General features: G+C 54.1%; 15 non-coding genes and 3 pseudogenes across 15 annotated transcripts; all 18 read right to left on the reverse strand.

The window, feature by feature from the left end:
* Positions 1–298: 298 nt before the first annotated feature.
* Positions 299–491, reverse strand: LOC126439502 (U2 spliceosomal RNA). Its single transcript, XR_007581232.1, has one exon. It is a non-coding gene; the product is annotated as a U2 spliceosomal RNA (small nuclear RNA).
* Positions 492–1,251: 760 nt separating this feature from the next.
* On the reverse strand, positions 1,252–1,444 carry LOC126439504 (U2 spliceosomal RNA). Its single transcript, XR_007581234.1, has one exon. It is a non-coding gene; the product is annotated as a U2 spliceosomal RNA (small nuclear RNA).
* Positions 1,445–2,202: 758 nt separating this feature from the next.
* On the reverse strand, positions 2,203–2,374 carry LOC126439464 (U2 spliceosomal RNA; annotated as a pseudogene).
* A 5,966-nt stretch (positions 2,375–8,340) lies between these two features.
* Positions 8,341–8,452, reverse strand: LOC126439481 (U2 spliceosomal RNA; annotated as a pseudogene).
* A 762-nt stretch (positions 8,453–9,214) lies between these two features.
* LOC126439505 (U2 spliceosomal RNA) lies at positions 9,215–9,407 on the reverse strand. Its single transcript, XR_007581235.1, has one exon. It is a non-coding gene; the product is annotated as a U2 spliceosomal RNA (small nuclear RNA).
* A 759-nt stretch (positions 9,408–10,166) lies between these two features.
* LOC126439459 (U2 spliceosomal RNA) lies at positions 10,167–10,341 on the reverse strand (annotated as a pseudogene).
* Positions 10,342–16,502: 6,161 nt separating this feature from the next.
* LOC126439506 (U2 spliceosomal RNA) lies at positions 16,503–16,695 on the reverse strand. The gene has a single exon (XR_007581236.1). It is a non-coding gene; the product is annotated as a U2 spliceosomal RNA (small nuclear RNA).
* Positions 16,696–17,455: 760 nt separating this feature from the next.
* Positions 17,456–17,648, reverse strand: LOC126439507 (U2 spliceosomal RNA). The gene has a single exon (XR_007581237.1). It is a non-coding gene; the product is annotated as a U2 spliceosomal RNA (small nuclear RNA).
* A 760-nt stretch (positions 17,649–18,408) lies between these two features.
* On the reverse strand, positions 18,409–18,601 carry LOC126439508 (U2 spliceosomal RNA). The gene has a single exon (XR_007581238.1). It is a non-coding gene; the product is annotated as a U2 spliceosomal RNA (small nuclear RNA).
* Positions 18,602–19,359: 758 nt separating this feature from the next.
* LOC126439510 (U2 spliceosomal RNA) lies at positions 19,360–19,552 on the reverse strand. The gene has a single exon (XR_007581239.1). It is a non-coding gene; the product is annotated as a U2 spliceosomal RNA (small nuclear RNA).
* Positions 19,553–20,312: 760 nt separating this feature from the next.
* Positions 20,313–20,505, reverse strand: LOC126439511 (U2 spliceosomal RNA). The gene has a single exon (XR_007581240.1). It is a non-coding gene; the product is annotated as a U2 spliceosomal RNA (small nuclear RNA).
* A 759-nt stretch (positions 20,506–21,264) lies between these two features.
* On the reverse strand, positions 21,265–21,457 carry LOC126439512 (U2 spliceosomal RNA). The gene has a single exon (XR_007581241.1). It is a non-coding gene; the product is annotated as a U2 spliceosomal RNA (small nuclear RNA).
* A 760-nt stretch (positions 21,458–22,217) lies between these two features.
* LOC126439451 (U2 spliceosomal RNA) lies at positions 22,218–22,409 on the reverse strand. The gene has a single exon (XR_007581207.1). It is a non-coding gene; the product is annotated as a U2 spliceosomal RNA (small nuclear RNA).
* Positions 22,410–23,170: 761 nt separating this feature from the next.
* On the reverse strand, positions 23,171–23,363 carry LOC126439513 (U2 spliceosomal RNA). Its single transcript, XR_007581242.1, has one exon. It is a non-coding gene; the product is annotated as a U2 spliceosomal RNA (small nuclear RNA).
* A 760-nt stretch (positions 23,364–24,123) lies between these two features.
* On the reverse strand, positions 24,124–24,316 carry LOC126439514 (U2 spliceosomal RNA). Its single transcript, XR_007581243.1, has one exon. It is a non-coding gene; the product is annotated as a U2 spliceosomal RNA (small nuclear RNA).
* A 760-nt stretch (positions 24,317–25,076) lies between these two features.
* LOC126439516 (U2 spliceosomal RNA) lies at positions 25,077–25,269 on the reverse strand. Its single transcript, XR_007581245.1, has one exon. It is a non-coding gene; the product is annotated as a U2 spliceosomal RNA (small nuclear RNA).
* Positions 25,270–26,029: 760 nt separating this feature from the next.
* On the reverse strand, positions 26,030–26,222 carry LOC126439517 (U2 spliceosomal RNA). Its single transcript, XR_007581246.1, has one exon. It is a non-coding gene; the product is annotated as a U2 spliceosomal RNA (small nuclear RNA).
* Positions 26,223–26,981: 759 nt separating this feature from the next.
* Positions 26,982–27,174, reverse strand: LOC126439518 (U2 spliceosomal RNA). Its single transcript, XR_007581247.1, has one exon. It is a non-coding gene; the product is annotated as a U2 spliceosomal RNA (small nuclear RNA).
* Positions 27,175–27,324: the final 150 nt, after the last annotated feature.

The raw sequence follows: 27,324 nt of genomic DNA on the forward strand, positions 1-27,324 counted from the left end.
CATATGTGACGCCAACGAGGCATCCGAAGGCACCCTTCTGTGCCCATATAAATTACCAGCCTAGTGTAATGCGGCTGCAAGAGCGGTCCGGCTAACCGCAAAAAAAAAAAAAAAAAAAAAATAAAAAAATTCATAAGATAATGCTAAATTAATTACAAGAAATCGTGGAAACCGTGGAAATCGTGGTGTGTATGCAGCTAACTACTGGGCACATCGACAACTGCAACAAGTTTTGCTACCAGCGGAATATCTGATAACTGCAGAATATTTACCCATTTCAGGCTGTGTTTTAATTATTTTTAGGTGGGCCGATCCCGGCGGTACTGCAATGCCGGGCCAACCCGCGACAGAGGTGGAGCAAGCCCCTAGCACTCCGTCATGAGCCAAAAATGAGTTTAATATTCTGGTCCTGCGATGCAGGACGTATCAGATATTAAGCTGATAAGAACAGATACTACACTTTGATCTTAGCCAAAAGGCCGAGAAGCGATAAAGGAAAATCCGCATTCGAAGGGCCTAAATGCTTGCAGCGTGTGCGCTCCACATGTGGGAGTGACACACGGTGGTACGGGCCGATATGGCAACAGGCGACCGTCGAAAACATCGCAAAAGCAAGTGCGGGAAAGAAGGACAATTCGCGAGAGCACTCGTCAACAGCCCAGTACTACCCTCCATGGCGAACAGTAAACTGCGACTCCCATTTGAACGCCGCAAGCTGCCAGGGCAGTGGAGAAGCCGTGAGGCCGCCCCACAGCAGCGCCAGGCCGGCGCGAGCTACACCGGCGCGAGGCCGGCGCGAGCTACACCTAGCCTAGTGCTTACATCGTCCACCGCCAACTGCATACGTGTGTACACACGTATTCTGCGTGCGTGCGGCGGCGACGACGACGTTCGCGAGGAGCTAAGGATATAACTCCAAAAAATGAAATTAAAATTATCTGTGGCCGGACCATATGTGACGCCAACGAGGCATCCGAAGGCACCCTTCTGTGCCCATATAAATTACCAGCCTAGTGTAATGCGGCTGCAAGAGCGGTCCGGCTAACCGCAAAAAAAAAAAAAAAAAAAAAAAAATAAAAAAATTCATAAGATAATGCTAAATTAATTACAAGAAATCGTGGAAACCGTGGAAATCGTGGTGTGTATGCAGCTAACTACTGGGCACATCGACAACTGCAACAAGTTTTGCTACCAGCGGAATATCTGATAACTGCAGAATATTTACCCATTTCAGGCTGTGTTTTAATTATTTTTAGGTGGGCCGATCCCGGCGGTACTGCAATGCCGGGCCAACCCGCGACAGAGGTGGAGCAAGCCCCTAGCACTCCGTCATGAGCCAAAAATGAGTTTAATATTCTGGTCCTGCGATGCAGGACGTATCAGATATTAAGCTGATAAGAACAGATACTACACTTTGATCTTAGCCAAAAGGCCGAGAAGCGATAAAGGAAAATCCGCATTCGAAGGGCCTAAATGCTTGCAGCGTGTGCGCTCCACATGTGGGAGTGACACACGGTGGTACGGGCCGATATGGCAACAGGCGACCGTCGAAAACATCGCAAAAGCAAGTGCGGGAAAGAAGGACAATTCGCGAGAGCACTCGTCAACAGCCCAGTACTACCCTCCATGGCGAACAGTAAACTGCGACTCCCATTTGAACGCCGCAAGCTGCCAGGGCAGTGGAGAAGCCGTGAGGCCGCCCCACAGCAGCGCCAGGCCGGCGCGAGCTACACCGGCGCGAGGCCGGCGCGAGCTACACCTAGCCTAGTGCTTACATCGTCCACCGCCAACTGCATACGTGTGTACACACGTATTCTGCGTGCGTGCGGCGGCGACGACGACGTTCGCGAGGAGCTAAGGATATAACTCCAAAAAATGAAATTAAAATTATCTGTGGCCGGACCATATGTGACGCCAACGAGGCATCCGAAGGCACCCTTCTGTGCCCATATAAATTACCAGCCTAGTGTAATGCGGCTGCAAGAGCGGTCCGGCTAACCGCAAAAAAAAAAAAAAAAAAAAAAATAAAAAAATTCATAAGATAATGCTAAATTAATTACAAGAAATCGTGGAAACCGTGGAAATCGTGGTGTGTATGCAGCTAACTACTGGGCACATCGACAACTGCAACAAGTTTTGCTACCAGCGGAATATCTGATAACTGCAGAATATTTACCCATTTCAGGCTGTGTTTTAATTATTTTTAGGTGGGCCGATCCCGGCGGTACTGCAATGCCGGGCCAACCCGCGACAGAGGTGGAGCAAGCCCCTAGCACTCCGTCATGAGCCAAAAATGAGTTTAATATTCTGGTCCTGCGATGCAGGACGTATCAGATATTAAGCTGATAAGAACAGATTTTTATTTTCCAGAGATAATTCTTAGTTACAGTTTTAAGAAGTATAAATTTAAGAAAGAATATCCATGACTCTATATAAATCGAGTATTACAAATTTAATGAAAATTTTAAGTTAAAATATATAGTAGACGGTTCTAACCGCACTTAAATAGTTGATTCTTATTCTAATTCGTGGGTTAAGCCCACTACTTAAATATTGGAAGACCGCGTTAGGCGCGGGTGCTTAAGTATATTACCTTAAGACTAATTCCGCGATAGGCGCGGCCTTAGATAATTCACACTGGGGAAAGTTTGGAGCTAGTTTTAGGGTCTATTTTATTTATTGCATTCTTCTCCATGCCCTGACAGCACACTGCACATGCACGGCTGCCAGCGGCTGGTGTGCCACGCACGCAGGCGGGTCACACACAGCCGGACTTCTCCCCTCTGTCCGCCTTGCGGCAGACGTCACCGGGGTGTCGTGGCAGGAGGGCGTTGCTTCCCACGCTGGCTGGAGACTGCCGGGCAGTAGGCACACGTTTGGCGCCGCCCAGCACCGCGCCAACCGAGGTGGGGGCCATATTCGGCGGACACCACGGAGGGAGGGGCACCAGGCAGCACCGCACGCACCGCTACTGACTCGGCACTGCTGCAGTGCGGCGCGAAGATGGTGTAGCGCCGCGGTCCCGCGTCGTGGAGGAGAATCTCGACGCCGACGTCACGAAGGCACCGACCTCGAAGTTCTCCGACGACTGCAGTCTCGAGGGTCTCGCAGCCTGACGTCAGAGCATGCCACAGTCTAGGGGGACACATACTGGCGGTGGCCAGTAATGTGTTCCACGTAAATGTCGCGGGACCACTTGATGGTGTCAGACACCATCAGCCGCCGCATCAGTTGGCAGTAGCGGCTAGCGATGCCTAGGTGCCGAAGCACTGCATCGTTCTGGCGGTCCCACGCCCCCAGACTGCCGACAACCAGGGCGTCGACAGTGACAGAATAGCCGCGAGCGGCTAATCCGCGCGCAACGTCGGCGTACTTTATCTTCTTCAGTTGCCGAGCGTTGTCGAGCGCAATCCGCCTATTTTCAAAGGGGATCGTCACATCGACGATGGTCACAGACTTCGCGGCCTCGTCGGTTATTACGAGGTCCGGACGCAGCCCACTGCTGTCCCCTATGACGGCTTGGTTGATCCTGATGTCAGGAACAGCAGTGTTTCCTCTTCTTGGCCGCCCAGCGACTGCTGTCGCGAGGCGGTTGAGGACCGCGTTGTGGCGATATTGCAGGGCTGCTGAGTGCACCATGCACGCGTTAATCACGTGCGGGAGCGTCTCGTTGTTGTGGCCACAGCGTCGGCAGGCTTTGTTGTTGTTTGCCCGCCCATCAAAGCGGCGACAACCGTTCAGAGGCACGACTCCGAGCCTGGCGCGATGGATAAAGCGCCAGTCTGCGAAGCGGGTGTATTTGCCTCCCGCTATGAAGTGGTTGGACGCTGTGGATTCCCTGGTGCACTCAAACACCTTCCCCTGGTCCGGTTTCCTGAGTAGGATGTGGCGCAGGCGCTGCCTCAGACACTCGCGGAGCGTCCGCGAGAGAAGACGTTTGGCGCCCCCTCCCACCCGGACATGCTCGACGCCAGTGTTGGCGGTGCGTCCCACGCTGTCATCATCGTGTTGCGGTCCATCGCCGCCATCATCGAGGTGTCGTGTAGTCCCAGGCGCCGTCCCCTCCGTGGCCGGCTGCGTCACCCCTCCGATGCCGCCGTGTTCCGCGTCGTCAGCGATGGCGGGTCGGCCGTTGACCTCCACCTGCAACTCACAAAGCAGCTCACTCCAGCGCCAGGTGACGCCACGCGGCGCTAGGCGCCTTGTGGCGTTCCTGACGCGCGTCCACAGTGACTGGATGTCACCTCCGTCGCGTGCGAGGTCACCCTCAGTGCTGCCGCTAAGGTAGGTGGCCAAGTCGGAACGACTCGGCTCCCTCCCCAGTCGGCGGCGCGCGGCCGTAGTTAGTGTGGCCCAGGCGATGTCTCGGACGGTGGCGTCGTCGCAGTGCAGCATGCGGAAGCCGTGGACGATCGTCGAGATGTCCGCAGCGTCCGCGAGCGGCGTCAGGCCGCATCCTCCCTCTCCCAGCGCGAGGTACAGCTGTTCGGTGGACGCACGCTGTGGGAGGAACAGCCATGATTTGACAGCCGCTTTCACTGCCTTGTCGAGTGCAGATAGCGGCCCCTTGCGTACCGCTCCGCCCCGCATGACAAAGTCAAGCCTAGGGAGGAGAAAGACACGCACAGCGTCAATCTTCTGCCAGGGAGCCAGCAGGGAAGCGTCCAGGTGCTGCAAGTCGCGTCGAATTGCCGCGATCGCATCCGTTGGCGTCTGCGTGACTTTGTACCCGGTGGGAACGCCAAGATGGAGGTAGGCGTCACCCACACCGAGCACAGCTGGTTCTCCCCCTTGCAGGGCGAAAACCGAGCCTAGTGTCTGCCGACGGCGGATGTGAAGCGTGGCACACTTCGACGGCTTGAAGGTAAGCCCGGCCCACGTCGCCGCCTCACCCACAACATTGAGGAGCGTCTGCATCGCCTCTGAATCCCGCGCCAGAAGCACGATATCGTCCGCATACGCCAGTGCACTCACACTGACGCCGCTAAGCGGAATACCACACTCATTTCTGAGTGAGGTTGCGGCGCGAAGTACCGGCTCGAGCGCGAGATTAAAGACGATGGGCGACAGTGGACAGCCCTGCTTGACCCCTGCCTGGATCTCTATCTCCTCCGTTAGTCCGTCAGATGTACGGACGCGGGTGGAGCAACCATCGTACATGTCGGCAATTAGATGGTGCAATTGCTCTGGTAGTCCCATCCTGCTCAGTACTCCAAGGAGGTGAGCGTGAGGCACTGAACCGAAAGCATTCGCCAGATCAAGCCAAGCAAAGCATGCTTGGCCTCCCCTGCGCCTTGCATCGTCAATTGCCGTCTGCACAATGAAGTTGTGCTCGTAGCAGCCTTCAAACGTGCGGAAGCCCTTCTGTTCTGGGGAGAGCAGGTTCAACCGCTCTGCCCAGAGAGAAGTGCGGTCCGCAACGATTGCAGCAAAGAGCTTAGAGATGGTAGAGCTCAATGCTAAAGGCCGCCAGTTTGTCACGTCCGAGACGTCCCCTTTCTTGTGGATGAGGACGGTAGTGGATATTTTCCACTGCACCGGAGTCTTCCGCTCATTCCAGCAGCGCGAGAAGATCTTAGCTAGCACATGGCAGCCAGGATCCTCACGTCGCAAGTCCGAGTAGGAGACTCCGTCTGCCCCAGGAGCAGTATTGCTCGCCTTCTGGAGCCGCTGTTGCACCTCTGAAGGTGTGATCGGCAGCAGGACCTCCTCGCTGACATCAGGAGGCGTGGTGGCGGCAAAGTCCGGGACAGCAGCTGGTGCATCTGAAAGAGAGAAGTCAGATTTAGCATAGATATTTTTAAAGTGCTCCGTGAGCACGCTGCCATCGATTTGGCAGTACGGTGACGTCTCGCCAAGGACGCGCTGCATCGCCTTGCGCCGGTCCGCGCGGTACAGCTTCTGAATCTCAGACGCTGCATTCGCGTCGTACCGACGCTCGGCGGCCGCCGCGCGCCGTGCGCCACGTCCACCGCGCCGCCCACCGCGGCCGCGTGTAGGGGCAGGGGGAGGGGGATTGGCAGCAGCGTCGGCGCGGCCCTGGCCGCGGTGCGCTGCTGCTGGTGGCCCATCCTGTCGACCTCCGGCTGCCTGGCGTTGTGGCTTCGTCTCGGCTATCTCGGAGATGAAGTCCTCGACGACCGCGACGAATGCGCCCCACGGTTGGTTGTGGACGCTCTCCAGGGCCGCCAGCCAGCGCCGCTGCCTCTCCGTTAGCCGAGCGTCGGCCGGGGGAGGGGGGGGCGGAGCTGCCTCAGTTGCGCCCTGTTCGGAGGGTACAGGAGGGTTGGTCGGGTTCGGTGTAGGACGGGAGTTTTGCGGCGGAAGGTTAGGACTGGGCCGGTTGTTACGGCGTCGGCGTCTCCTCCTCTTGCTGCCAGTTCTCGGAGACGCAGCTGCAGTCCCTCCGTTCACGTCGCGCCGCTCCGTCGTCTGCGTCGGTGGTGGTGCCGTGCTGCCATCTGGCGTGGGCCTCTCAGTGCTGCTTTCGATCGCCGCGCTGGTGACAGGTGGCGCAGCGGTAGCAGCAGGGGCCGGTGTAGCTTGCGCCGGCCTGGCGCTCGGGTCGGGCGCACCGCGGCTGGTGTTCGCCGCGCCGCCAACAGATGGCCCGGCGGTCGCCAGCGGCCCGCCGCCGGCGCGAGAAACACGGGGTGTAGCTCGCGCCGGCTGACCGGACGCGCCGGCTCGGCCCGGGCCGCTGTTACGCGGACTGGGTGCCCGACGATCGCTAGCAGATGGCGCAGTGGTCGTAGGGGTGGCCGGTGTAGCCCGCGCCGGCCGGGCGTCTCGAGGTGTAGCTCGCGCCGGCCTGGCGCTCGGGCCCAGCGCACCGCGGCTGTTGTTCGCCGCGCCGCCAACAGATGGCCCAGCGGTCGCCCGCGCCCTGCCGCCGGCGCGAGATACACGAGGTGTAGCTCGCGCCGGCCGCCCAGGCGCGTTGGCTCGCGCCGGGCCGCTGTTACGCGGACTGGGCGGTATGATGCGCCGTCGGTCCGGGGGCGGTGGTCTGCGTCCTGCAGCACGGCGTCTGTCCCTCCGTGGGGTGACTACGTGCCACTCGTTATCTGTAACAGGAGCTTTCTGATTAGTAGCACTCCCTGCCTGAGCGGAGACGGAGTGACGGGCGTCACTCGTCGTAACCGCCGGCAGGGCAGAGGAAACGCGGCGCGTGTACGTCTGCGACCGCACAAGCACCACACCATCCGGTGCATCCGCCGGGCGCGCGGCCTTTGGTGCGTCAACCGGCGGCGCGGCTGCGCCGTGAATGACAACACCAACGGTCGCGGCGAGCGAGGCAGCCTGCCTGCCACTGCCCACCCGCACCGCAGAGCCACCTGTTGGCGGCGTAGCGAATGCGGGCGGCAGTCCCAGGCCGGTACCCACGCTCCCGACAGATGGCGGGCGGGAGGCGCCTGCGGCAGCCGCACGACGTGGCCAGCGTACGCCACTGGGCGCAATGGCCGGCACGGGCGGCGGCGAGCCGCGGCCCATGCCGGACACAGCGCCTCTGGCCGGAGCGACGCGTTCGGCGGCAGGCGTCGGCAGCGTGCTGCCTTCACCTCCCGAACTTGCGCTCGGCACTCGTGGCGACGCGGTTGACGTCGCGGAGCGTGTCGGCAGGGGGATGCCAGACCTCCTCGGCGTGCGCACACAGAGTACACACGACGCGGGGGTGGCAACCACCGCCGTCCTGGGCGTCGCAGACGCCTGCACACTCACACAGGGTGAGGGCAAGGCAGCCTGTGAGCCCACCACGCTGCTGCGGGTCAGGACCGCCGCGTAAGTTAATCCTAAGTCCAGCCGGTCTGTCCTACTAGCTTCGGGGACCGGACTGGGCTGTGGCCATAGCCCCTCTCTATTATCTAAGGCTAGGCGGCCTATGGTACTAGCTTCCCGAGCCGCTTTCGCCTGTGGCTTGCGCCCAGCACTAACTAAGGACGAAGGGCCTGTCCTACTAGCTTCGGGGGCCCTCGCCTGTGACCTCCCGCCGGCTGACCTCTCTGGGTGCCCCAGAGAGCCAGACACGGCATCGTGTCCCATACTCACTATCCCCCGACTGGCAGCGCCGGGGGTTGCGGAATCTGCATTGCAGAGCCGCTGGTGTAGCCGCAGCGTCTTCAGCCGCGGGTCGCGTCGGCCGCAAAACTGACACTCGAAAACGGGAACCGTTTCCGGGTCGTGCAGCCTCCTGTAGTGGCGGAGAAGGGCCGAGTGGTCCTTGTACTCCCCAAAAGTTGGTCTCCCGGCAGCCTTGGTGACGAAGCAGATCCGGCAGCGGAAGACCTCCGCCGGCAGCGTCACCACAAGCTCCATTGTTCAGGTCGCGGACCTGAAACAGGAGAATAAAAGCGACCGCTTCCCGGTGCAGAAATCAGCCCGTATCAGCCCATATTAAGCTGATAAGAACAGATACTACACTTTGATCTTAGCCAAAAGGCCGAGAAGCGATAAAGGAAAATCCGCATTCGAAGGGCCTAAATGCTTGCAGCGTGTGCGCTCCACATGTGGGAGTGACACACGGTGGTACGGGCCGATATGGCAACAGGCGACCGTCGAAAACATCGCAAAAGCAAGTGCGGGAAAGAAGGACAATTCGCGAGAGCACTCGTCAACAGCCCAGTACTACCCTCCATGGCGAACAGTAAACTGCGACTCCCATTTGAACGCCGCAAGCTGCCAGGGCAGTGGAGAAGCCGTGAGGCCGCCCCACAGCAGCGCCAGGCCGGCGCGAGCTACACCGGCGCGAGGCCGGCGCGAGCTACACCTAGCCTAGTGCTTACATCGTCCACCGCCAACTGCATACGTGTGTACACACGTATTCTGCGTGCGTGCGGCGGCGACGACGACGTTCGCGAGGAGCTAAGGATATAACTCCAAAAAATGAAATTAAAATTATCTGTGGCCGGACCATATGTGACGCCAACGAGGCATCCGAAGGCACCCTTCTGTGCCCATATAAATTACCAGCCTAGTGTAATGCGGCTGCAAGAGCGGTCCGGCTAACCGCAAAAAAAAAAAAAAAAAAAAAAAAAAATAAAAAAATTCATAAGATAATGCTAAATTAATTACAAGAAATCGTGGAAACCGTGGAAATCGTGGTGTGTATGCAGCTAACTACTGGGCACATCGACAACTGCAACAAGTTTTGCTACCAGCGGAATATCTGATAACTGCAGAATATTTACCCATTTCAGGCTGTGTTTTAATTATTTTTAGGTGGGCCGATCCCGGCGGTACTGCAATGCCGGGCCAACCCGCGACAGAGGTGGAGCAAGCCCCTAGCACTCCGTCATGAGCCAAAAATGAGTTTAATATTCTGGTCCTGCGATGCAGGACGTATCAGATATTAAGCTGATAAGAACAGATACTACACTTTGATCTTAGCCAAAAGGCCGAGAAGCGATAAAGGAAAATCCGCATTCGAAGGGCCTAAATGCTTGCAGCGTGTGCGCTCCACATGTGGGAGTGACACACGGTGGTACGGGCCGATATGGCAACAGGCGACCGTCGAAAACATCGCAAAAGCAAGTGCGGGAAAGAAGGACAATTCGCGAGAGCACTCGTCAACAGCCCAGTACTACCCTCCATGGCGAACAGTAAACTGCGACTCCCATTTGAACGCCGCAAGCTGCCAGGGCAGTGGAGAAGCCGTGAGGCCGCCCCACAGCAGCGCCAGGCCGGCGCGAGCTACACCGGCGCGAGGCCGGCGCGAGCTACACCTAGCCTAGTGCTTACATCGTCCACCGCCAACTGCATACGTGTGTACACACGTATTCTGCGTGCGTGCGGCGGCGACGACGACGTTCGCGAGGAGCTAAGGATATAACTCCAAAAAATGAAATTAAAATTATCTGTGGCCGGACCATATGTGACGCCAACGAGGCATCCGAAGGCACCCTTCTGTGCCCATATAAATTACCAGCCTAGTGTAATGCGGCTGCAAGAGCGGTCCGGCTAACCGCAAAAAAAAAAAAAAAAAAAAAAAATAAAAAAATTCATAAGATAATGCTAAATTAATTACAAGAAATCGTGGAAACCGTGGAAATCGTGGTGTGTATGCAGCTAACTACTGGGCACATCGACAACTGCAACAAGTTTTGCTACCAGCGGAATATCTGATAACTGCAGAATATTTACCCATTTCAGGCTGTGTTTTAATTATTTTTAGGTGGGCCGATCCCGGCGGTACTGCAATGCCGGGCCAACCCGCGACAGAGGTGGAGCAAGCCCCTAGCACTCCGTCATGAGCCAAAAATGAGTTTAATATTCTGGTCCTGCGATGCAGGACGTATCAGATATTAAGCTGATAAGAACAGATACTACACTTTTTTTTTTTTTTTTTTTTGGGGCCTCCTTCCTCCCCTACAGCCCTACCTTGTCCTCTCCAAAATTGCCGCCATCCTAGAGTGTCGCCGCAGCACGCACAACATGGTGCATCGAGTAGCAAGACTTGTTGCCAGGAACGAAATTAAAAGCGAGGGGCATACTCTGCTATGCCGCAATGGGCGACGACACTTGACTCAGAAAGACACCTCACTCTGCAGGTGTGAAGAAATAGTGAGTTGAGAACCAAAAGGAAGAAAGAAAGAAAGATAGAAAGATAGAAATCAAAGGAAATGAAAGGAAAGTAAAAAGAGGGACGGCAGCACACACAAATGAAAATAAAACTGGCGAGATAATCCCATCGCCCAGAGAATTAACGAAGGAATAAGCTTCTAAGATTGATTGCGTGATTCCTATTTTTCCAATAAAGTTATGGCAATAGTTGTTCCAATTGCGAATCTGGGGTGAGTCAAGTCAAAGATTGGTGCAAAAAAACCAGGGGCAACCCAGGCAATGCCTGGACAAGGTGCCCTAGGCAACCTGGAACACCGTTTGGTATCCATGGATCATTGCAACTTTCAAATACCGGGCAAAAGTGGTCGTATAGTTTCGAGCAGATTCCGCCACGCGATGCTGGCTCCACAGGTAGTCCATGTAAGAGACAGCATCGGCGAGGGAAAGGTCGTAGATCGTGAAAATGGTGTGGCCCAAGAGCCACACCATTGCGTTTCGTCTTGGTCGGGGTTGTGTTTGAAGATCAGGTGTCAGGAACCAGTCGGTGGATACATTTGCTGGCGTCGTCCCACCGATCAGCGCTATGAGTACACGTGCAAGGGTCCACACTTCTGTGACGTGGGGGCAGAGGAGGCGATGCTCCCTGGTGTCAACGTCACCACAGCGGCCGCAAGCAGCCGAGGGCCGTAGGCGGATGGCCGCCAGGCGATGGTTAGTGGGGATTAAATTGTTGACGACACGGTACCATAGCGCTGAAACCGCCGTGGGAAGGGCTGAGTTGTTAATATTAGCCCAAACTTGGCGCCAGATGACCGACGGTCGTCTGTCCTCTAATTTATGGGGCTTGGGCTGGCCTCGGAGTGCCTGGTAAAGGCGCTTCGACGTGCGTGCCTTGTCAGTGGCCACTGCGAGGACATAACTGCGGTGGAAGTAATAGTCTCTGACCGTCGTCAGCCGGATCGGAATATGCATCAAACAGACCGGTGCACGCGCCGAGTGTGGACGATAACGGTCGAAGAGGACCGCTGTAGTCCCACCGGGGTCGGCGTCGCGCAAAGCGGCGACACGGTGAATCAGAAGGGCCGCACATTTCCGAGAAAAGTCAATGAGGCCAAGGCCGCCATCGACCTTCGGCAGCGTACAGGTCAGCGCATCAACCTTGAACAGCGCATGCCGCCACAAGAGCCAATATACTGCTTGGGATATGGCTCGGCCTATCTGCTTCGGCAGCGTAAGGAGTTGGGCGACATACCATGCTCGTGAGAGGAGATAACCATTAATAAGCCGGATGCGTTGATGGAGGTCGAGCCGTCGATCAGCGTGGCTCACGCAAAGGCCCCTGATGCGTGTGAGAAGCCGCCGCCACGTGAGGGTTAACATACGCTGCGGACAGGCAGTCACCTCAAGACCCAAGATACGCTGTTCCCCTACAACTCGGTACCAGGGGCGTTCGACGGTCAAAGATCGTGGCCCTAGCGGAAGTAACACAGTCTTGTTGGGATTTAACTGAGCACCGGAGGCCCGTTCATAAACATCGAGAATGCGGCGAACGGAATCGATGTCCCTTGCGTTAGCAACGAACACACCAACGTCATCGGCGTAGGCCGCACAGCGGAAGGTGACGCCTGGGAGAACGACACCGTCGACCAACCGGCCAATGTCACGCAGCATGGGGTCCAGCGCTAAGGCAAACAAATACATCGACAAGGGACACCCCTGTCGAACTGACCGTCTGATGGGAATGGGGCGCGACCGGCAACCGTTCACCACGATAGTGGAATTCGCCCCATCCAAGAAGTTCCGGATGATGCGTATGAAGCGCTCCCCAAAACCCATCCGCGACATAACGCCCAGCAGGTAAGGGTGCGAGACCCTGTCAAAGGCGCCGGCGAAGTCCAAGGAAAGAATGGCAGCCGGGGTGCGAGTGTCAGCGGTGAGGAAGACAACATCGCGGTACAGGGAAGCGGCGGTGAAGATGTTCCGACGCGAAACGCCACAGGATTGAGTGGGGCAAAGTACCTTAGTCATCGCCTGTTTGAGACGAGAGGCCACGCATCGTGCCACCAACTTATAGTCAGTGTTAAGGACAGTGATAGGACGCAGGTCTTGAGCTCGGCAGTGACCAGTCACCTTTGGAATAAGGGCAATACGTCCAGATAAAAAGTCGGCGGGTAAGTCGCATCCAGCAAAAATCTCCTCGCACATTGTGCAGAAACGGTCGCCGAGCAGGTCCCAAAATTGTTGGTAGAACTCATAAGGGAGACCGTCGGGGCCAGGTGACTTGCGTCCCGGACAGGCACGGAGGACAGATGTGAGGTCAGCGAGTGTCAGGGGCTCGGTTAAGGAGCCGCGGTCATGACGATCCAAAGAAGTGGGCACCCCACTGATAAGTGCACGTTGGGCGGCAACGTCGACCTCAACATCCTGGAAGAGGTGCGTGAAATGGTCCGTCAGGTGTTGGAGGACGTCGCGGTTGTCTGTGATACGCGCACCATCGTCTGTCTTAAGGCGCAAAATGGTGTTCTTCTTGGCACGAGTTCGTTCAGAGGCTAGGTGATAAAGGGATGGCTCCTCGCCTTCAATCAGGGATGCAGAACGACACCGCACCACCATACCGTCGGCTTTCTCCCGAGAGAAGCGAAGGATTTGCGCCTTAATTTTGTTGAGGCGCATGCGGAGCTGATCATACCGGTCAGCAGGAAGAGTCAGGGCGTCAGTGAGACACTGCTGATAGAAGGCCAACGTGCTACGTTTCCAGTGGGCGACGTCGCGACTGTATTGCCGGATAACACGTCGCAGCCGGGGCTTCGCACAGCGGAGCCACCAAACCACCGTGGTAGGGTACCGGGAAGTGTCCACGAGACAATCCTGCCACGTTTTCGTGACAAGAGCACGAAGTTCGGGCAGGGACAGATGAAGGGTATTCATCTTCCAAGAGGTGCCACGAGGAACCGGGGCAGGACCCGCGATACGCAAGGAACACGAGTACGCACAGTGGTCACTAAAGGCCACGGGTATGACTTGGACGGCACAAAGGGCGGGAGTCAAATCAGTCGAGACATAAACACGATCAATACGGCTGGCTCCAGTGGGATAGATGTGGGTAAATTGCGTGTAGGCGGGATGGAAGTGGCGCCATGTGTCAGTAAGGTCAGCCGCCCGAAGGAGTGAAGCGAGCGCTTCACACCGCATAGGCGTCGGGACCTGGTCAACTTCGGCCACCACACAGTTGAAGTCTCCGCCAAAGACGATAGGGCGACGAGCTGCTAAGAAAGGGGGGAGATCAGACTGAAAAAGTGTTGTTCTGCCATGCCTGTGGTTAGCACCGGAAGGAGCATAGACATTTAGAAAAAGGACATCTTGAAGGATACATGCAAGAACGCGACCGTTGGGTAGCGTGGTAACGTGGGATGGAATAAACTCTGATCGGTAGAGCAAAGCAGTACCCCGCCGGGCGTCAGGGTCTATGTTATACAGTGCCTCATAACCAGCAAGGTCAGATAGAAAAGGGGCACAAACTTCCTGGAGAAAGACCACATCAAACGCACCAAGGCGGAGAAAGTCCTTCAGAGATCGAAGTTTGACCGGGTTGGAGATGGAGTTGATATTGATCGTTAAAAGGGAGAGGGCTCCCGGCGGACGGTCAAAGGCAGGCATGGGAGAGCAACACAGAGTAGACAACGGCAGATAGGGTCACGGCCGTAGGGAAGCAGGTGTGGAAATATCCACACCAGAACCCAGCGATATCACCCCGGATGTGAGAAACAAATACCAAGCAGCTCATGTGGGGAAAGACCCACTCAATCACGCATGTCATCGCCCTCGTCGTCAGCCCAGTTCAGGCCTCCCCCATCGGCAGGATAGTCTAAGCCAGGCGGCGCAGACGCGTCGGACACAGTAGGATGTGAAAGGGTGCGAGTACGCTGCATTGGCTGGTCGCTACCCTGGTCATGTTTCCGTTTTGCAGGGATCGCTCCCCGATCTCGCGAGGAACTGATAAGAGCCTCTAGTTGCCGAGCAGTTTGCCGCATACCGCCCGAGCGGTCAGCGGAAACAGAGCGGGAAACTGAGGAGGCCTGAGAGTCAGCCTCACTGCCGCTCTCAGGAGGACGGAAACCGTCCGCTTCCTCCGCCGGCTGGTCCGGGTTCGCCTTCTTGCGCCGATGACGACGGCGGGGGGACTTAGCGTCATCTGCCGGGATGGGCGGGGTAGGAAGAACGACCTCCATCTGTTCGACAGCGACCACATCACTCGCCATAGCAGGCACATCAGACGCCGCCGGCGGTACCGCCACAACGGGCGTCTGGTCCGGGACGGGTCCGTCAGCCGGTGCACTGGGTGCCGGTTGCACTGCTTCTGGCGGGGGCGACACGTCAGGTCGCTCAGCGGGACGGTGGGCAGCGCCCGCCACTACCTCGCTGAGGAGAGGCACAAGGTCGGTACCAGCAGCGCGTTCCCGCGGCAGTTGCACAGGACGCCGGCGCGGGCAGTCCACGCGGAGATGCTCCGTCGATTGACAAAGGGAGCAAGTTTGCGGTTGCCCAATATAGGTGACCTGGGCCCTGGTACTCGCAACATTTATATACGACGGGATGTGCTGGCGGAGGTCCATGCGGACACTACGAACGCCGCTGTTGCCCTGGAAACGGTAGGCACTTCCCCACTTCTCATTCGTGATGCTGAGCACCGTGCCATACCGCGACAGGACACGGCCGATTACGTCATTGGGACACTCAGGGGGTACGTTAAATACCCGCACAGTCCGTATCCCAAAGCCAGATGGCACTATATGCACTGTTCCGACAGTTCCATCGAAGTAGCGGAACGGATGTTCGCCCGCGAGTGCCAGGCCATACTTTTCGTATTTCTCCTGGTCGAGAAATTTCACGAATAACGAGAATAAGACAAAATCCAGTTGAAAGGTGTCGACGTCATTTTCCGGTACTTTCAGATCACCAAATATCCATTCCTGTATTTCAAAGGCCGTAGGCCGTCTCGCTGCTCTGTCGAATACGCATTGAATACTGTTCGACCGGTTCGACATATTCACCGCAAAAATATCAACGCTGGAAAAACCAAGAACAAACGAAACGACCACGAAACGCGACTCGCGACCCGCTACAGAGCACAACGGACCGCTCCGACCGCGGGGTGCTTCTTAGCCAAAAGGCCGAGAAGCGATAAAGGAAAATCCGCATTCGAAGGGCCTAAATGCTTGCAGCGTGTGCGCTCCACATGTGGGAGTGACACACGGTGGTACGGGCCGATATGGCAACAGGCGACCGTCGAAAACATCGCAAAAGCAAGTGCGGGAAAGAAGGACAATTCGCGAGAGCACTCGTCAACAGCCCAGTACTACCCTCCATGGCGAACAGTAAACTGCGACTCCCATTTGAACGCCGCAAGCTGCCAGGGCAGTGGAGAAGCCGTGAGGCCGCCCCACAGCAGCGCCAGGCCGGCGCGAGCTACACCGGCGCGAGGCCGGCGCGAGCTACACCTAGCCTAGTGCTTACATCGTCCACCGCCAACTGCATACGTGTGTACACACGTATTCTGCGTGCGTGCGGCGGCGACGACGACGTTCGCGAGGAGCTAAGGATATAACTCCAAAAAATGAAATTAAAATTATCTGTGGCCGGACCATATGTGACGCCAACGAGGCATCCGAAGGCACCCTTCTGTGCCCATATAAATTACCAGCCTAGTGTAATGCGGCTGCAAGAGCGGTCCGGCTAACCGCAAAAAAAAAAAAAAAAAAAAAAAATAAAAAAATTCATAAGATAATGCTAAATTAATTACAAGAAATCGTGGAAACCGTGGAAATCGTGGTGTGTATGCAGCTAACTACTGGGCACATCGACAACTGCAACAAGTTTTGCTACCAGCGGAATATCTGATAACTGCAGAATATTTACCCATTTCAGGCTGTGTTTTAATTATTTTTAGGTGGGCCGATCCCGGCGGTACTGCAATGCCGGGCCAACCCGCGACAGAGGTGGAGCAAGCCCCTAGCACTCCGTCATGAGCCAAAAATGAGTTTAATATTCTGGTCCTGCGATGCAGGACGTATCAGATATTAAGCTGATAAGAACAGATACTACACTTTGATCTTAGCCAAAAGGCCGAGAAGCGATAAAGGAAAATCCGCATTCGAAGGGCCTAAATGCTTGCAGCGTGTGCGCTCCACATGTGGGAGTGACACACGGTGGTACGGGCCGATATGGCAACAGGCGACCGTCGAAAACATCGCAAAAGCAAGTGCGGGAAAGAAGGACAATTCGCGAGAGCACTCGTCAACAGCCCAGTACTACCCTCCATGGCGAACAGTAAACTGCGACTCCCATTTGAACGCCGCAAGCTGCCAGGGCAGTGGAGAAGCCGTGAGGCCGCCCCACAGCAGCGCCAGGCCGGCGCGAGCTACACCGGCGCGAGGCCGGCGCGAGCTACACCTAGCCTAGTGCTTACATCGTCCACCGCCAACTGCATACGTGTGTACACACGTATTCTGCGTGCGTGCGGCGGCGACGACGACGTTCGCGAGGAGCTAAGGATATAACTCCAAAAAATGAAATTAAAATTATCTGTGGCCGGACCATATGTGACGCCAACGAGGCATCCGAAGGCACCCTTCTGTGCCCATATAAATTACCAGCCTAGTGTAATGCGGCTGCAAGAGCGGTCCGGCTAACCGCAAAAAAAAAAAAAAAAAAAAAAAAATAAAAAAATTCATAAGATAATGCTAAATTAATTACAAGAAATCGTGGAAACCGTGGAAATCGTGGTGTGTATGCAGCTAACTACTGGGCACATCGACAACTGCAACAAGTTTTGCTACCAGCGGAATATCTGATAACTGCAGAATATTTACCCATTTCAGGCTGTGTTTTAATTATTTTTAGGTGGGCCGATCCCGGCGGTACTGCAATGCCGGGCCAACCCGCGACAGAGGTGGAGCAAGCCCCTAGCACTCCGTCATGAGCCAAAAATGAGTTTAATATTCTGGTCCTGCGATGCAGGACGTATCAGATATTAAGCTGATAAGAACAGATACTACACTTTGATCTTAGCCAAAAGGCCGAGAAGCGATAAAGGAAAATCCGCATTCGAAGGGCCTAAATGCTTGCAGCGTGTGCGCTCCACATGTGGGAGTGACACACGGTGGTACGGGCCGATATGGCAACAGGCGACCGTCGAAAACATCGCAAAAGCAAGTGCGGGAAAGAAGGACAATTCGCGAGAGCACTCGTCAACAGCCCAGTACTACCCTCCATGGCGAACAGTAAACTGCGACTCCCATTTGAACGCCGCAAGCTGCCAGGGCAGTGGAGAAGCCGTGAGGCCGCCCCACAGCAGCGCCAGGCCGGCGCGAGCTACACCGGCGCGAGGCCGGCGCGAGCTACACCTAGCCTAGTGCTTACATCGTCCACCGCCAACTGCATACGTGTGTACACACGTATTCTGCGTGCGTGCGGCGGCGACGACGACGTTCGCGAGGAGCTAAGGATATAACTCCAAAAAATGAAATTAAAATTATCTGTGGCCGGACCATATGTGACGCCAACGAGGCATCCGAAGGCACCCTTCTGTGCCCATATAAATTACCAGCCTAGTGTAATGCGGCTGCAAGAGCGGTCCGGCTAACCGCAAAAAAAAAAAAAAAAAAAAAAAAATAAAAAAATTCATAAGATAATGCTAAATTAATTACAAGAAATCGTGGAAACCGTGGAAATCGTGGTGTGTATGCAGCTAACTACTGGGCACATCGACAACTGCAACAAGTTTTGCTACCAGCGGAATATCTGATAACTGCAGAATATTTACCCATTTCAGGCTGTGTTTTAATTATTTTTAGGTGGGCCGATCCCGGCGGTACTGCAATGCCGGGCCAACCCGCGACAGAGGTGGAGCAAGCCCCTAGCACTCCGTCATGAGCCAAAAATGAGTTTAATATTCTGGTCCTGCGATGCAGGACGTATCAGATATTAAGCTGATAAGAACAGATACTACACTTTGATCTTAGCCAAAAGGCCGAGAAGCGATAAAGGAAAATCCGCATTCGAAGGGCCTAAATGCTTGCAGCGTGTGCGCTCCACATGTGGGAGTGACACACGGTGGTACGGGCCGATATGGCAACAGGCGACCGTCGAAAACATCGCAAAAGCAAGTGCGGGAAAGAAGGACAATTCGCGAGAGCACTCGTCAACAGCCCAGTACTACCCTCCATGGCGAACAGTAAACTGCGACTCCCATTTGAACGCCGCAAGCTGCCAGGGCAGTGGAGAAGCCGTGAGGCCGCCCCACAGCAGCGCCAGGCCGGCGCGAGCTACACCGGCGCGAGGCCGGCGCGAGCTACACCTAGCCTAGTGCTTACATCGTCCACCGCCAACTGCATACGTGTGTACACACGTATTCTGCGTGCGTGCGGCGGCGACGACGACGTTCGCGAGGAGCTAAGGATATAACTCCAAAAAATGAAATTAAAATTATCTGTGGCCGGACCATATGTGACGCCAACGAGGCATCCGAAGGCACCCTTCTGTGCCCATATAAATTACCAGCCTAGTGTAATGCGGCTGCAAGAGCGGTCCGGCTAACCGCAAAAAAAAAAAAAAAAAAAAAAATAAAAAAATTCATAAGATAATGCTAAATTAATTACAAGAAATCGTGGAAACCGTGGAAATCGTGGTGTGTATGCAGCTAACTACTGGGCACATCGACAACTGCAACAAGTTTTGCTACCAGCGGAATATCTGATAACTGCAGAATATTTACCCATTTCAGGCTGTGTTTTAATTATTTTTAGGTGGGCCGATCCCGGCGGTACTGCAATGCCGGGCCAACCCGCGACAGAGGTGGAGCAAGCCCCTAGCACTCCGTCATGAGCCAAAAATGAGTTTAATATTCTGGTCCTGCGATGCAGGACGTATCAGATATTAAGCTGATAAGAACAGATACTACACTTTGATCTTAGCCAAAAGGCCGAGAAGCGATAAAGGAAAATCCGCATTCGAAGGGCCTAAATGCTTGCAGCGTGTGCGCTCCACATGTGGGAGTGACACACGGTGGTACGGGCCGATATGGCAACAGGCGACCGTCGAAAACATCGCAAAAGCAAGTGCGGGAAAGAAGGACAATTCGCGAGAGCACTCGTCAACAGCCCAGTACTACCCTCCATGGCGAACAGTAAACTGCGACTCCCATTTGAACGCCGCAAGCTGCCAGGGCAGTGGAGAAGCCGTGAGGCCGCCCCACAGCAGCGCCAGGCCGGCGCGAGCTACACCGGCGCGAGGCCGGCGCGAGCTACACCTAGCCTAGTGCTTACATCGTCCACCGCCAACTGCATACGTGTGTACACACGTATTCTGCGTGCGTGCGGCGGCGACGACGACGTTCGCGAGGAGCTAAGGATATAACTCCAAAAAATGAAATTAAAATTATCTGTGGCCGGACCATATGTGACGCCAACGAGGCATCCGAAGGCACCCTTCTGTGCCCATATAAATTACCAGCCTAGTGTAATGCGGCTGCAAGAGCGGTCCGGCTAACCGCAAAAAAAAAAAAAAAAAAAAAAAAATAAAAAAATTCATAAGATAATGCTAAATTAATTACAAGAAATCGTGGAAACCGTGGAAATCGTGGTGTGTATGCAGCTAACTACTGGGCACATCGACAACTGCAACAAGTTTTGCTACCAGCGGAATATCTGATAACTGCAGAATATTTACCCATTTCAGGCTGTGTTTTAATTATTTTTAGGTGGGCCGATCCCGGCGGTACTGCAATGCCGGGCCAACCCGCGACAGAGGTGGAGCAAGCCCCTAGCACTCCGTCATGAGCCAAAAATGAGTTTAATATTCTGGTCCTGCGATGCAGGACGTATCAGATATTAAGCTGATAAGAACAGATACTACACTTTGATCTTAGCCAAAAGGCCGAGAAGCGATAAAGGAAAATCCGCATTCGAAGGGCCTAAATGCTTGCAGCGTGTGCGCTCCACATGTGGGAGTGACACACGGTGGTACGGGCCGATATGGCAACAGGCGACCGTCGAAAACATCGCAAAAGCAAGTGCGGGAAAGAAGGACAATTCGCGAGAGCACTCGTCAACAGCCCAGTACTACCCTCCATGGCGAACAGTAAACTGCGACTCCCATTTGAACGCCGCAAGCTGCCAGGGCAGTGGAGAAGCCGTGAGGCCGCCCCACAGCAGCGCCAGGCCGGCGCGAGCTACACCGGCGCGAGGCCGGCGCGAGCTACACCTAGCCTAGTGCTTACATCGTCCACCGCCAACTGCATACGTGTGTACACACGTATTCTGCGTGCGTGCGGCGGCGACGACGACGTTCGCGAGGAGCTAAGGATATAACTCCAAAAAATGAAATTAAAATTATCTGTGGCCGGACCATATGTGACGCCAACGAGGCATCCGAAGGCACCCTTCTGTGCCCATATAAATTACCAGCCTAGTGTAATGCGGCTGCAAGAGCGGTCCGGCTAACCGCAAAAAAAAAAAAAAAAAAAAAAAATAAAAAAATTCATAAGATAATGCTAAATTAATTACAAGAAATCGTGGAAACCGTGGAAATCGTGGTGTGTATGCAGCTAACTACTGGGCACATCGACAACTGCAACAAGTTTTGCTACCAGCGGAATATCTGATAACTGCAGAATATTTACCCATTTCAGGCTGTGTTTTAATTATTTTTAGGTGGGCCGATCCCGGCGGTACTGCAATGCCGGGCCAACCCGCGACAGAGGTGGAGCAAGCCCCTAGCACTCCGTCATGAGCCAAAAATGAGTTTAATATTCTGGTCCTGCGATGCAGGACGTATCAGATATTAAGCTGATAAGAACAGATACTACACTTTGATCTTAGCCAAAAGGCCGAGAAGCGATAAAGGAAAATCCGCATTCGAAGGGCCTAAATGCTTGCAGCGTGTGCGCTCCACATGTGGGAGTGACACACGGTGGTACGGGCCGATATGGCAACAGGCGACCGTCGAAAACATCGCAAAAGCAAGTGCGGGAAAGAAGGACAATTCGCGAGAGCACTCGTCAACAGCCCAGTACTACCCTCCATGGCGAACAGTAAACTGCGACTCCCATTTGAACGCCGCAAGCTGCCAGGGCAGTGGAGAAGCCGTGAGGCCGCCCCACAGCAGCGCCAGGCCGGCGCGAGCTACACCGGCGCGAGGCCGGCGCGAGCTACACCTAGCCTAGTGCTTACATCGTCCACCGCCAACTGCATACGTGTGTACACACGTATTCTGCGTGCGTGCGGCGGCGACGACGACGTTCGCGAGGAGCTAAGGATATAACTCCAAAAAATGAAATTAAAATTATCTGTGGCCGGACCATATGTGACGCCAACGAGGCATCCGAAGGCACCCTTCTGTGCCCATATAAATTACCAGCCTAGTGTAATGCGGCTGCAAGAGCGGTCCGGCTAACCGCAAAAAAAAAAAAAAAAAAAAAAAAATAAAAAAATTCATAAGATAATGCTAAATTAATTACAAGAAATCGTGGAAACCGTGGAAATCGTGGTGTGTATGCAGCTAACTACTGGGCACATCGACAACTGCAACAAGTTTTGCTACCAGCGGAATATCTGATAACTGCAGAATATTTACCCATTTCAGGCTGTGTTTTAATTATTTTTAGGTGGGCCGATCCGGCGGTACTGCAATGCCGGGCCAACCCGCGACAGAGGTGGAGCAAGCCCCTAGCACTCCGTCATGAGCCAAAAATGAGTTTAATATTCTGGTCCTGCGATGCAGGACGTATCAGATATTAAGCTGATAAGAACAGATACTACACTTTGATCTTAGCCAAAAGGCCGAGAAGCGATAAAGGAAAATCCGCATTCGAAGGGCCTAAATGCTTGCAGCGTGTGCGCTCCACATGTGGGAGTGACACACGGTGGTACGGGCCGATATGGCAACAGGCGACCGTCGAAAACATCGCAAAAGCAAGTGCGGGAAAGAAGGACAATTCGCGAGAGCACTCGTCAACAGCCCAGTACTACCCTCCATGGCGAACAGTAAACTGCGACTCCCATTTGAACGCCGCAAGCTGCCAGGGCAGTGGAGAAGCCGTGAGGCCGCCCCACAGCAGCGCCAGGCCGGCGCGAGCTACACCGGCGCGAGGCCGGCGCGAGCTACACCTAGCCTAGTGCTTACATCGTCCACCGCCAACTGCATACGTGTGTACACACGTATTCTGCGTGCGTGCGGCGGCGACGACGACGTTCGCGAGGAGCTAAGGATATAACTCCAAAAAATGAAATTAAAATTATCTGTGGCCGGACCATATGTGACGCCAACGAGGCATCCGAAGGCACCCTTCTGTGCCCATATAAATTACCAGCCTAGTGTAATGCGGCTGCAAGAGCGGTCCGGCTAACCGCAAAAAAAAAAAAAAAAAAAAAAAAAATAAAAAAATTCATAAGATAATGCTAAATTAATTACAAGAAATCGTGGAAACCGTGGAAATCGTGGTGTGTATGCAGCTAACTACTGGGCACATCGACAACTGCAACAAGTTTTGCTACCAGCGGAATATCTGATAACTGCAGAATATTTACCCATTTCAGGCTGTGTTTTAATTATTTTTAGGTGGGCCGATCCCGGCGGTACTGCAATGCCGGGCCAACCCGCGACAGAGGTGGAGCAAGCCCCTAGCACTCCGTCATGAGCCAAAAATGAGTTTAATATTCTGGTCCTGCGATGCAGGACGTATCAGATATTAAGCTGATAAGAACAGATACTACACTTTGATCTTAGCCAAAAGGCCGAGAAGCGATAAAGGAAAATCCGCATTCGAAGGGCCTAAATGCTTGCAGCGTGTGCGCTCCACATGTGGGAGTGACACACGGTGGTACGGGCCGATATGGCAACAGGCGACCGTCGAAAACATCGCAAAAGCAAGTGCGGGAAAGAAGGACAATTCGCGAGAGCACTCGTCAACAGCCCAGTACTACCCTCCATGGCGAACAGTAAACTGCGACTCCCATTTGAACGCCGCAAGCTGCCAGGGCAGTGGAGAAGCCGTGAGGCCGCCCCACAGCAGCGCCAGGCCGGCGCGAGCTACACCGGCGCGAGGCCGGCGCGAGCTACACCTAGCCTAGTGCTTACATCGTCCACCGCCAACTGCATACGTGTGTACACACGTATTCTGCGTGCGTGCGGCGGCGACGACGACGTTCGCGAGGAGCTAAGGATATAACTCCAAAAAATGAAATTAAAATTATCTGTGGCCGGACCATATGTGACGCCAACGAGGCATCCGAAGGCACCCTTCTGTGCCCATATAAATTACCAGCCTAGTGTAATGCGGCTGCAAGAGCGGTCCGGCTAACCGCAAAAAAAAAAAAAAAAAAAAAAAAATAAAAAAATTCATAAGATAATGCTAAATTAATTACAAGAAATCGTGGAAACCGTGGAAATCGTGGTGTGTATGCAGCTAACTACTGGGCACATCGACAACTGCAACAAGTTTTGCTACCAGCGGAATATCTGATAACTGCAGAATATTTACCCATTTCAGGCTGTGTTTTAATTATTTTTAGGTGGGCCGATCCCGGCGGTACTGCAATGCCGGGCCAACCCGCGACAGAGGTGGAGCAAGCCCCTAGCACTCCGTCATGAGCCAAAAATGAGTTTAATATTCTGGTCCTGCGATGCAGGACGTATCAGATATTAAGCTGATAAGAACAGATACTACACTTTGATCTTAGCCAAAAGGCCGAGAAGCGATAAAGGAAAATCCGCATTCGAAGGGCCTAAATGCTTGCAGCGTGTGCGCTCCACATGTGGGAGTGACACACGGTGGTACGGGCCGATATGGCAACAGGCGACCGTCGAAAACATCGCAAAAGCAAGTGCGGGAAAGAAGGACAATTCGCGAGAGCACTCGTCAACAGCCCAGTACTACCCTCCATGGCGAACAGTAAACTGCGACTCCCATTTGAACGCCGCAAGCTGCCAGGGCAGTGGAGAAGCCGTGAGGCCGCCCCACAGCAGCGCCAGGCCGGCGCGAGCTACACCGGCGCGAGGCCGGCGCGAGCTACACCTAGCCTAGTGCTTACATCGTCCACCGCCAACTGCATACGTGTGTACACACGTATTCTGCGTGCGTGCGGCGGCGACGACGACGTTCGCGAGGAGCTAAGGATATAACTCCAAAAAATGAAATTAAAATTATCTGTGGCCGGACCATATGTGACGCCAACGAGGCATCCGAAGGCACCCTTCTGTGCCCATATAAATTACCAGCCTAGTGTAATGCGGCTGCAAGAGCGGTCCGGCTAACCGCAAAAAAAAAAAAAAAAAAAAAAAAATAAAAAAATTCATAAGATAATGCTAAATTAATTACAAGAAATCGTGGAAACCGTGGAAATCGTGGTGTGTATGCAGCTAACTACTGGGCACATCGACAACTGCAACAAGTTTTGCTACCAGCGGAATATCTGATAACTGCAGAATATTTACCCATTTCAGGCTGTGTTTTAATTATTTTTAGGTGGGCCGATCCCGGCGGTACTGCAATGCCGGGCCAACCCGCGACAGAGGTGGAGCAAGCCCCTAGCACTCCGTCATGAGCCAAAAATGAGTTTAATATTCTGGTCCTGCGATGCAGGACGTATCAGATATTAAGCTGATAAGAACAGATACTACACTTTGATCTTAGCCAAAAGGCCGAGAAGCGATAAAGGAAAATCCGCATTCGAAGGGCCTAAATGCTTGCAGCGTGTGCGCTCCACATGTGGGAGTGACACACGGTGGTACGGGCCGATATGGCAACAGGCGACCGTCGAAAACATCGCAAAAGCAAGTGCGGGAAAGAAGGACAATTCGCGAGAGCACTCGTCAACAGCCCAGTACTACCCTCCATGGCGAACAGTAAACTGCGACTCCCATTTGAACGCCGCAAGCTGCCAGGGCAGTGGAGAAGCCGTGAGGCCGCCCCACAGCAGCGCCAGGCCGGCGCGAGCTACACCGGCGCGAGGCCGGCGCGAGCTACACCTAGCCTAGTGCTTACATCGTCCACCGCCAACTGCATACGTGTGTACACACGTATTCTGCGTGCGTGCGGCGGCGACGACGACGTTCGCGAGGAGCTAAGGATATAACTCCAAAAAATGAAATTAAAATTATCTGTGGCCGGACCATATGTGACGCCAACGAGGCATCCGAAGGCACCCTTCTGTGCCCATATAAATTACCAGCCTAGTGTAATGCGGCTGCAAGAGCGGTCCGGCTAACCGCAAAAAAAAAAAAAAAAAAAAAAAAATAAAAAAATTCATAAGATAATGCTAAATTAATTACAAGAAATCGTGGAAACCGTGGAAATCGTGGTGTGTATGCAGCTAACTACTGGGCACATCGACAACTGCAACAAGTTTTGCTACCAGCGGAATATCTGATAACTGCAGAATATTTACCCATTTCAGGCTGTGTTTTAATTATTTTTAGGTGGGCCGATCCCGGCGGTACTGCAATGCCGGGCCAACCCGCGACAGAGGTGGAGCAAGCCCCTAGCACTCCGTCATGAGCCAAAAATGAGTTTAATATTCTGGTCCTGCGATGCAGGACGTATCAGATATTAAGCTGATAAGAACAGATACTACACTTTGATCTTAGCCAAAAGGCCGAGAAGCGATAAAGGAAAATCCGCATTCGAAGGGCCTAAATGCTTGCAGCGTGTGCGCTCCACATGTGGGAGTGACACACGGTGGTACGGGCCGATATGGCAACAGGCGACCGTCGAAAACATCGCAAAAGCAAGTGCGGGAAAGAAGGACAATTCGCGAGAGCACTCGTCAACAGCCCAGTACTACCCTCCATGGCGAACAGTAAACTGCGACTCCCATTTGAACGCCGCAAGCTGCCAGGGCAGTGGAGAAGCCGTGAGGCCGCCCCACAGCAGCGCCAGGCCGGCGCGAGCTACACCGGCGCGAGGCCGGCGCGAGCTACACCTAGCCTAGTGCTTACATCGTCCACCGCCAACTGCATACGTGTGTACACACGTATTCTGCGTGCGTGCGGCGGCGACGACGACGTTCGCGAGGAGCTAAGGATATAACTCCAAAAAATGAAATTAAAATTATCTGTGGCCGGACCATATGTGACGCCAACGAGGCATCCGAAGGCACCCTTCTGTGCCCATATAAATTACCAGCCTAGTGTAATGCGGCTGCAAGAGCGGTCCGGCTAACCGCAAAAAAAAAAAAAAAAAAAAAAAAATAAAAAAATTCATAAGATAATGCTAAATTAATTACAAGAAATCGTGGAAACCGTGAAATCGTGGTGTGTATGCAGCTAACTACTGGGCACATCGACAACTGCAACAAGTTTTGCTACCAGCGGAATATCTGATAACTGCAGAATATTTACCCATTTCAGGCTGTGTTTTAATTATTTTTAGGTGGGCCGATCCCGGCGGTACTGCAATGCCGGGCCAACCCGCGACAGAGGTGGAGCAAGCCCCTAGCACTCCGTCATGAGCCAAAAATGAGTTTAATATTCTGGTCCTGCGATGCAGGACGTATCAGATATTAAGCTGATAAGAACAGATACTACACTTTGATCTTAGCCAAAAGGCCGAGAAGCGATAAAGGAAAATCCGCATTCGAAGGGCCTAAATGCTTGCAGCGTGTGCGCTCCACATGTGGGAGTGACACACGGTGGTACGGGCCGATATGGCAACAGGCGACCGTCGAAAACATCGCAAAAGCAAGTGCGGGAAAGAAGGACAATTCGCGA

The sequence above is a fragment of the Schistocerca serialis genome, unplaced genomic scaffold (assembly GCF_023864345.2).
Source record: "Schistocerca serialis cubense isolate TAMUIC-IGC-003099 unplaced genomic scaffold, iqSchSeri2.2 HiC_scaffold_1322, whole genome shotgun sequence".
Lineage (NCBI taxonomy): Eukaryota > Metazoa > Arthropoda > Insecta > Orthoptera > Acrididae > Schistocerca > Schistocerca serialis.